Here is an 8866-nt window from a genome sequence, read left to right as displayed (position 1 = left end):
ATGTACAGTGATACCTCCCTTTGGCGGACACATACCGTAAGTCATGTTTTGTCCGCCCAATAGAGATGTCCGCTTAAGGGGGAGGGTAGCTCATTTTAGAATTTTTTTAATTGATTTTATGCTAAATAGGTTGTTCAAAAAGAAATTTGTATGTATTATTTCAAAAGTATGTCACTCATATATACATACATATGCATAAAGGCAGGTAAATATATTTAGGAGTATTATTTACGCTATTCCTGAACAAAAAGGAGTGCGGTAACCAAACGAAATGTGTGCATAAAAACGTTACGTTTTATACGGGGTTAGAAAAAAATGTTCGCCCAAGGGAAGCTTCCGTCTATTAGTGTTGTGCATTGGAGAGGTTACACTGTACATTGAATCTCTATCTCTCTACTCCTCAAGTAGAATGGAAAATGGAGTTGATATTTCCGGCCAACCACAATGCAATTCCATTTAAAAAAATCAATGAAATAACGCAAATATCTGTAAGTCAGCCAAAGAGCTATGAGTCCGCACAGGGCTGGTCATGGACACAACATGTGGGCACCATAGGTATCATCGACAAAGGACGGTACATGATATTTCCACTGTATTTGTCCCTCTTTCGCTGGGTGATTAGTATGTATTTGGCATTTGGATAAGTTACGTTATCTTTCACTCGATAAACTACTTCGATCAGCTACCCTGAACTTTAAAGCTCACTTTATATTTACAGTTGGATTAAAAATAAAGCTACGTCTAAAGTTAAGCGTTTCTATTATCGGGTTGTGACGTATGTATATTTCTTGGTTGTAAACCAATTTAAAACCGATAATAAAACGCTTTACTTTGGACACAATCATAAATTTTAATGCAATCTTTAAATAAAAAGTGAGCTTTCAAGTTACAGGTTACTTCAGAAAACGGCCTTTATTTAGTAGGTATTTATATCGACGTTAGGTGACAATTTTTTTTTAACTTTAATTTAGGAAAACCACATTTCTAAAGTTTGTAAGCGCTTATAGAGCGAACGCTCTTACGGCTTAAAAAAATTACAACTTTAGAGTCTCGTTTGCGTTTCCGCTCAGCGTAGCATGTTGGATTGCTCATTTTTGTGGCAGTTCTAACTAAAGCACTACATTCTCTGCTGGTATCACCTTTGCTTGTTTTCTGCTGCATTATGCTATTTTCCATGTGTGTGCGAGCGCGCGACACACTTGACGCAAATAGCGTCCTTGTAGCTATTTTTACCTGTTTTACAATAAAAACAAACAAATACCATTTTGAATAAAAAATATACTCCATTTACAACAGTTCATGACAGCCTGCACATTTGTACTTATGTATACGTTTGTATGTATGTAAGGTTCATACATACATATGCACGTATTTATTAATGCTTACAAGTTTTGTACACAGTTTGCTCTGTGCGTTGTGGAAAAGACAGCTTGGCCACTCGCATCCTCTCATCCTTCTCTTAAAATTCACATGCCATTCACACGTCATTGTAGTTACATCGAGTTACATAAGTATATATGTACATTAGGGTAGTCCAAAACAATTAAAGCCGGCATTTTAATGCGTTCACCCCCTTGGATTGTTCTATGCCGAAAAAATATACCCCTAAAAATTCCGACTTTACTTTTTCACATGCATTTTCGGACCACCCTAACATACATATGTAAAAAGTTTGGGACATATTCATAATCGTATCATAGTTGCAGCCTTTTCACTTAAATTGCTTTCGTGAAACTGGCTATAAGAGAGATATCCGGCATTGCTCTCAGTTGGATTTTCGATCCTGTGCCGAATTTTAGCAAAATATTTGCACATCGGTGATGCGGGTTCGACTCCTGCTGAAGTCTAGAAAAAGAAGTCTGATGAGGAGATGTGGTGATCTCCGAAATAGTAGCTATAACTTATACCGCTCAGACTTGTTGTTTTTTGCCATTTTTCCTAACAAATAAATCGTAAAAATTATTTCATGTTTACATAATCTATGTATGTAGTCTAACCATTAAAATGGTTACCATATTTTTATCCCTTATTGCTCTAAACTTTTAGCAATAAGTTTTTTAAAAATTAAATAAAATAAAATTATGATGCTGTTCTTACGGCTGCTAAGACTCGTTCTGACTGAATCGAGGTGTAGGTTGTTGAGAGTCGCTCTGTATTGCACTGTACGGGCGGCCATATGTCTGATCTCCAGTCGTGCCGATGCCATCTTACATGTCGGTAGGTGGACCGTTTCTAAGCAGAGCGTTATTGCGTTCGTTTCCACAATGGCATCGCACGAGGAAATTCTTCGATAGCATAGTGTTGTGTTCTTTCACTGCCTTTCTTCATGGAGGTGATACTCGGGCAAAATGCGGTGATAGCCTGTAGACGTCCTGGCAGGTTTTTAAAATTCTCTACTACTTTTCGCTGATTTCTGTCGACCACACTGCGTAGTTTGCTATCGACCGGCTGTTGTTGTGATTGTAACAGTATTAAAATTCCCCAAAGAGTTTTGGGGAATGGCCACATATGAATATGAGTCGTTCCGGTTACGTAGACCCACCTGTCGCGGGAACGTCTCCTTGTCTGCTCTCCAGGAGCTGCCGGCTAGCGACATGAGCACTTTGTTCCTAGCTTGCATTTCGACACAGATGGGTTAGGCGTGCGCTGTGAAGCAGAAAAGGCTGCCAAACGTATGCATAATCCATATTAGTTTTTCACAGTTCTACTGTACATTTAACACATTTTTTTTCGCTTAAGCTACTAAGTAAGTATAAACATATGTGTATGTATATTGCATTTGAATGCGTCCTTGATGTAAATTTAATTGCTTGCTACTTTTAGCACTTTCATCTCATTAGCGTTTCTGTTTGGAAGGTCATGTCCCTGCGGAAAGGGGATTTAAAAGTCATAAAGAGATATGAGCTAATTTAGAAATTATCATCTTTTTAATTAAGACTTTAACTCTAATCTATTGCAGAAAATTCATTCATATACATGCAGGGCCGGCTTTAGGACGGATCGGCGGTTTGGGCGGTTGCCAAATTGAGGGGGCGAAAAATGATGGAATGGCATTTAATTTCTCGGCCGCTGTGGTGTAGTGGTAAGCAGTGCACGCTTCCACTCCACAATGCCTGGGTTCAAACCCTGGTCAAAAGCAACATCGCAAAAATGTAGAAAAAAGGTTTTTTCTTAACAGCGGTCGTCCCTCGGCAGGCAATGGCAAATCTCCGAGTGTATTTCTGCCATGAAAAACAGCTTCTCATAAAAATACAATCGCCGTTCGGAGTCGGCGTAAAACTGTAGGTCCCTCCGCTTTGTGTGACAACATCAAGGCGCACGCCACAAATCGGAGGAGANTAATTTCTTTATTGATGACTAATGACTAATTTTCTACTCGAAAAAAAACAACATAAATATCAGTTATTAACAAAACTAAGAAGATCAAGCTGGGGTCCTCGAATTAAATGTGAAAGTACCACTTCTACAATGGGGATGACATTCCTTGAACTGGGTGAAGGGCGATGCTGCCTCTTCATCTAGAACACGCATCATGCTTTTTGGTATATTTCAGCGCATCTACTTTCTGTTTTGAGCATCTAACGAGAGATGAACCATTTTGAAAAATCATGTCCAAAATCTCTCCGGACAAACCATTATGCGCAACTCGCTAGGAAAACAGAGTGGACATAGTTAAAGTCATTAAATTTAAAAAGTGCTAATGGTGATTTCCTTTTCCTTTAATCTGAAATATCAATGCAGACTACAACCGTGGATATTGCAGCAGCCACTGAGTTTATAGGAAATTGCGGTGAATTTCTATCCATCTACAGAAATAAGGGCTTGGAATTTGTGAAAAAAATGCTCATCTCGCAAAAGAAGAAAGAAGAAGATGTTCGATCACGAAAGTCAAAATGAGTTTGAAATTTTCACAACAGCAGATCCAATTAGAACTGTTGTTTTCGTCGTTATAGTTGACACTGCCCTGGTTGCTGTCAAGGACAACAAAATGTCGTGAGCTGAGCACCCCACTCACAGCTGAAGAGAATTCGGACATAAATGGATTGGAGCTTTATGTACAGTTGAAACAATTACGACGTATTATACCTGTAGCGTTGAATCGGTCTTTGGAGATTCTTGAATTTCGTCAAGAAAAATGTCTTCCATGTATTTCCTAATGTTTGGGTTTCTCTCAGGTATTTTTTTGACTTTGCCAGTGACTGTTGTCAGCAGGGAGCGAAGTGTTTCGAAATCGCAACTAATCAAAATGTATCGAGGATCTACTATGTCCCAAGAAACGCTTTGGCTATCTTATCTATTGAAAACGTGATTGTTACGTAGCTTGGCTTGTTCAAGCCACAGAAAAATTTTCTCAATCCAAACCACGCAGGTAAACTTGTTGTAATTGATATTTGAAGATTTTGATTATAGTAAAAACTGGATTTTTTATTTCTACTATTTGTATAAGAACAAGAAACCGAGGTAATAAGCATTGCTATCAAAGGGCGCTTCGTTCCATTTACGCCTCGGTCGTCATTGCTTCTAAAGCCGGGCATGCATACATGTATTATCATGCACATACATGCCCAGCTGGCAAAGTGTAGAACTCTTCTAAACACTTTATTGGAGGCAATAAGTCGCTATCTTTGCGAAAAATTATATAAGAAAATACGGCAGTTGAATATGGAAACTTGGTAAAAGACGTCTGGAGTGCGCTTGAGATATGGAGAAAACACTTCACTACACTTTTTAAAAGCAACACAGGTGACGCGTTTGACAAAGAAGAACCCAAACCAATGCCCCTTCATTCGACCAAGATGAGGTGAGAAGAGAAATAACGTGGCTTGGACACATCAAGGCTCTGAAGTCGACGGGGTAATAGTAAATAGTAGTAATAGTAAATGATATTCACATCTTTGTCTTCAACAGCATAGCCGTCAGTTCAAAATTTTCCAGTTAAGAGAAGCAGGAAAAGTAGGGAGGGATGGTGACAACAGATAAAGATTTTTTTTTATGTTTTGAGAAGCATATCACTGTTGGCGGTAGTACGACTCTGGCCAAAGCATGCTACTTTGGTATCGATGGGCAATTGAAAAGCACAGTTACATTTTTCAATAATATATTTGGCAAAAATGATTGTTCCTTAGTGGTTAGAGTTACTGGCTTTGCACATCGATGCGGCAGGTTCGATTCCTGCTGAAGCCTAGAAACAGAAGTCTGATTATGAAATGTGGGGATTTCCGAAATAGCAGCTATAACTTCTACCGCTTACACTTAGCTAAAAAAGTAAATAGATATTATTACGCCACAATAATAATAACAAATCCACATAGCAAAACGGTAAACACCTCTTGGTTTGCTCCTTTGTTTATTGTGTTGTGAATAAACATAACTTTCCTTTTAACATTCATCGAAATTTCGTAATTCATATTTCGAAAATTTCCTTTTTAAAATTCGCAAATCTGGTCTGTAAATACCCAAAAATTAGCCAACAGTTTTAGATGTCCATAAACGTGTTGCCCATAAACTTAAAATTAGCAGTATTGTGCTAAATTTAAATGTGAAATCAAAATTAATACTTAAAAATATTACAACACAACACCTTGCAGAAAGCCAAAGCACCGTAAATTAATTAATGCAAAAAAAAATCGAAAACAAATCAAATTGAATTTGTTAATTTCTTAATAGATTGCGATTTGGTGTGATTTCACCAATGAAGCTTTTTTTTGCTCATTCACCGAAATATTGTTGACATAAATAATAATTAATGTAAGCAAACCTTAACATAAATTTTTGTAATTTTATTTGCATTTCATTGCCAACGAAAAGCAATGAAGCGGAAGTGTTGCTTGCGTGCCAGCTAAGATGGTGACACGTATGCGCTGGCGTATACGTAACATGGCATACATACATACATATTGCACCCTGAATCAAAAACAGTCACAACTCAAAAAATCCTAAACGTTCAGGAGCGGCAAAAAGTGGTTGCTGCTGCACAAACAATAATAATCTTATTAGTATTTTTCCGATTAAGGATGGTAGTGGCGACGTTAGAAATATAGGCATGCATATTAGGGTGGTCCAAAAGGCGTAAAGTCGGAATTTTAATGCTCTCACCCCCTAGGATTGTTCAATGTGGAGAAGAAAGGTACCCCTATTTTTGTATTTTGAAATCAAAAAATACAACTTTTCGTAGAAATGGTATGGAATTCTTGGAAATCAATATTTTTCGATTGGAAAACTCTGCCTCTCTGCAGATGAATCCCTGTAGGAATACCAGATTGTTTATTTAACCATTTTCAAATACTAACGATTTCTTATTGGTGCCCCCATTGCATTGATTGGGGTTTTTAGTGACTTTGACGGACCTACTAATTGTAGATACTATGAAAAAATGGTTAAATAAATAATTGGAATTCATTATTGGAAATCTCCTGAATCGCAAATTATTGGTTTTTAAGTATGCTATACCATTTTTACGAAAATTTATTTTTTTCCATAAAAAATACATGCAAAACGCTTGAGCGCTTTGATCGACCTCTAGATATTTTTTGTTTTAAAATAAAAAATAGGGAAAACTTTTTTTCGGTATAGAGCAGTCCAAGGGTGTGAGAGCAATAAAATGCCGACTTTATTTTTTTCTCATGCATTTTTGGACCCCCCTAATGCATATATTACATATGAATGCGTGCGTTTGACAAAAAAATTTTATATACAAGTTTTTATGGCAGCACCTAAATAGCAACGCATGAAAATGTAAGAAATTTGTATGAATTTTGACTTCTAAGCGTAAATGTCAAACGCATGTTTTAAAAGTCCGCCTTATAGCCTGTAGACTGTTTTATGGGAAAAAATAAATTTTTAAAAACTTATAGTTGTGANTAAGCAAACCTTAACATAAATTTTTGTAATTTTATTTGCATTTCATTGCCAACGAAAAGCAATGAAGCGGAAGTGTTGCTTGCGTGCCAGCTAAGATGGTGACACGTCTGCGCTGGCGTATACGTAACATGGCATACATACATACATATTGCACCCTGAATCAAAAACAGTCACAACTCAAAAAATCCTAAACGTTCAGGAGCGGCAAAAAGTGGTTGCTGCTGCACAAACAATAATAATCTTATTAGTATTTTTCCGATTAAGGATGGTAGTGGCGACGTTAGAAATATAGGCATGCATATTAGGGTGGTCCAAAAGGCGTAAAGTCGGAATTTTAATGCTCTCACCCCCTAGGATTGTTCAATGTGGAGAAGAAAGGTACCCCTATTTTTGTATTTTGAAATCAAAAAATACAACTTTTCGTAGAAATGGTATGGAATTCTTGGAAATCAATATTTTTCGATTGGAAAACTCTGCCTCTCTGCAGATGAATCCCTGTAGGAATACCAGATTGTTTATTTAACCATTTTCAAATACTAACGATTTCTTATTGGTGCCCCCATTGCATTGATTGGGGTTTTTAGTGACTTTGACGGACCTACTAATTGTAGATACTATGAAAAAATGGTTAAATAAATAATTGGAATTCATTATTGGAAATCTCCTGAATCGCAAATTATTGGTTTTTAAGTATGCTATACCATTTTTACGAAAATTTATTTTTTTCCATAAAAAATACATGCAAAACGCTTGAGCGCTTTGATCGACCTCTAGATATTTTTTGTTTTAAAATAAAAAATAGGGAAAACTTTTTTTCGGTATAGAGCAGTCCAAGGGTGTGAGAGCAATAAAATGCCGACTTTATTTTTTTCTCATGCATTTTTGGACCCCCCTAATGCATATATTACATATGAATGCGTGCGTTTGACAAAAAAATTTTATATACAAGTTTTTATGGCAGCACCTAAATAGCAACGCATGAAAATGTAAGAAATTTGTATGAATTTTGACTTCTAAGCGTAAATGTCAAACGCATGTTTTAAAAGTCCGCCTTATAGCCTGTAGACTGTTTTATGGGAAAAAATAAATTTTTAAAAACTTATAGTTGTGACTCTTTTTGATTTAAGGCGCGAAAGGCAAATTCAGGTAAAATTGTTTACAACTGATTTATACGCATGAATAGACATAAACATGCGCCATATATGTATGTAAATATGTATTTAAATGCACACATATGTATGGATTTTTATGCATAAGAGAGGAAAATTGTACAAATTTTCGACATTCAGTGAAATAATGTAAATTTTGAATTTTTATAAGCAATTTAGTGTTTTTGATTGAGGCGCGCCCTATTTCAGAATTTTATTGAAAAATACCCTATCTCAGAATTTGGCTAAAAAACGTCCTATCTCAGCTGAAAATACATTGAAAATGTATTGAGATAGGGCGTTTTTAAATAAAATTCTGAGATTAGAGAGACATTAAGTAAACAATGGAAGTTGTAAGCTGCTTGAACCGGATGCAAGATAACAGTTTCTGGCCACTCTCTGGGGAGTGGCGATCATAAACTTTCCCCACATTAGTGGAGTTATGAAATTAGATTGCAGGCGAAGTAGACCTAAGCAGCAAAATTTGTTAACGCTTGTCTATAACAGTCATAGCAATAAAATATGTTCATATGTAAGTATGTTAACAATTTTTAAATTAATTTATTTTACATTTGCGTTATTTTGATTGCGGTATAAATCTGTAGAAACTTTTTGTTTATGGTGTTAATTGCTAAATGCCATTAAACTCCTACGTTTGATGAATTATTGCTACTAAATGTTACAGAATATACAGTCATAACGAGTTAATCCGATACATATGTATGTATATATGTATGTAAATACATAGACAGTGCGGCCGAATTCCAAAAGTGCCTCTTTCCTCATGATGTGATCTTTATTGCTTCGTAGAGACTGTGTACATTCAATATTTTCCGTAGAAATATTACACAGGCCAA

General features: G+C 36.2%; 1 long non-coding RNA gene across 1 annotated transcript; it reads right to left on the bottom strand.

Moving 5' to 3' along the window:
• Positions 1 to 5081: 5081 nt before the first annotated feature.
• On the bottom strand, positions 5082 to 5503 carry LOC108377119 (uncharacterized). Its single transcript, XR_001849299.1, has 2 exons — positions 5328 to 5503; positions 5082 to 5257 (listed from the first exon to the last, which is right to left on the bottom strand). It is a non-coding gene; the product is annotated as an uncharacterized LOC108377119 (long non-coding RNA).
• Between the last annotated feature and the right edge of the window lie 3363 nt (positions 5504 to 8866).

This window comes from Rhagoletis zephyria, unplaced genomic scaffold (assembly GCF_001687245.7).
Source record: "Rhagoletis zephyria isolate East Lansing unplaced genomic scaffold, Rhagoletis_zephyria_1.1 Rzeph_scaffold_11516, whole genome shotgun sequence".
NCBI lineage: Eukaryota > Metazoa > Arthropoda > Insecta > Diptera > Tephritidae > Rhagoletis > Rhagoletis zephyria.
Note: the sequence above shows the minus strand (reverse complement) of the source record. Positions and strands in the feature narration are given on the sequence as shown.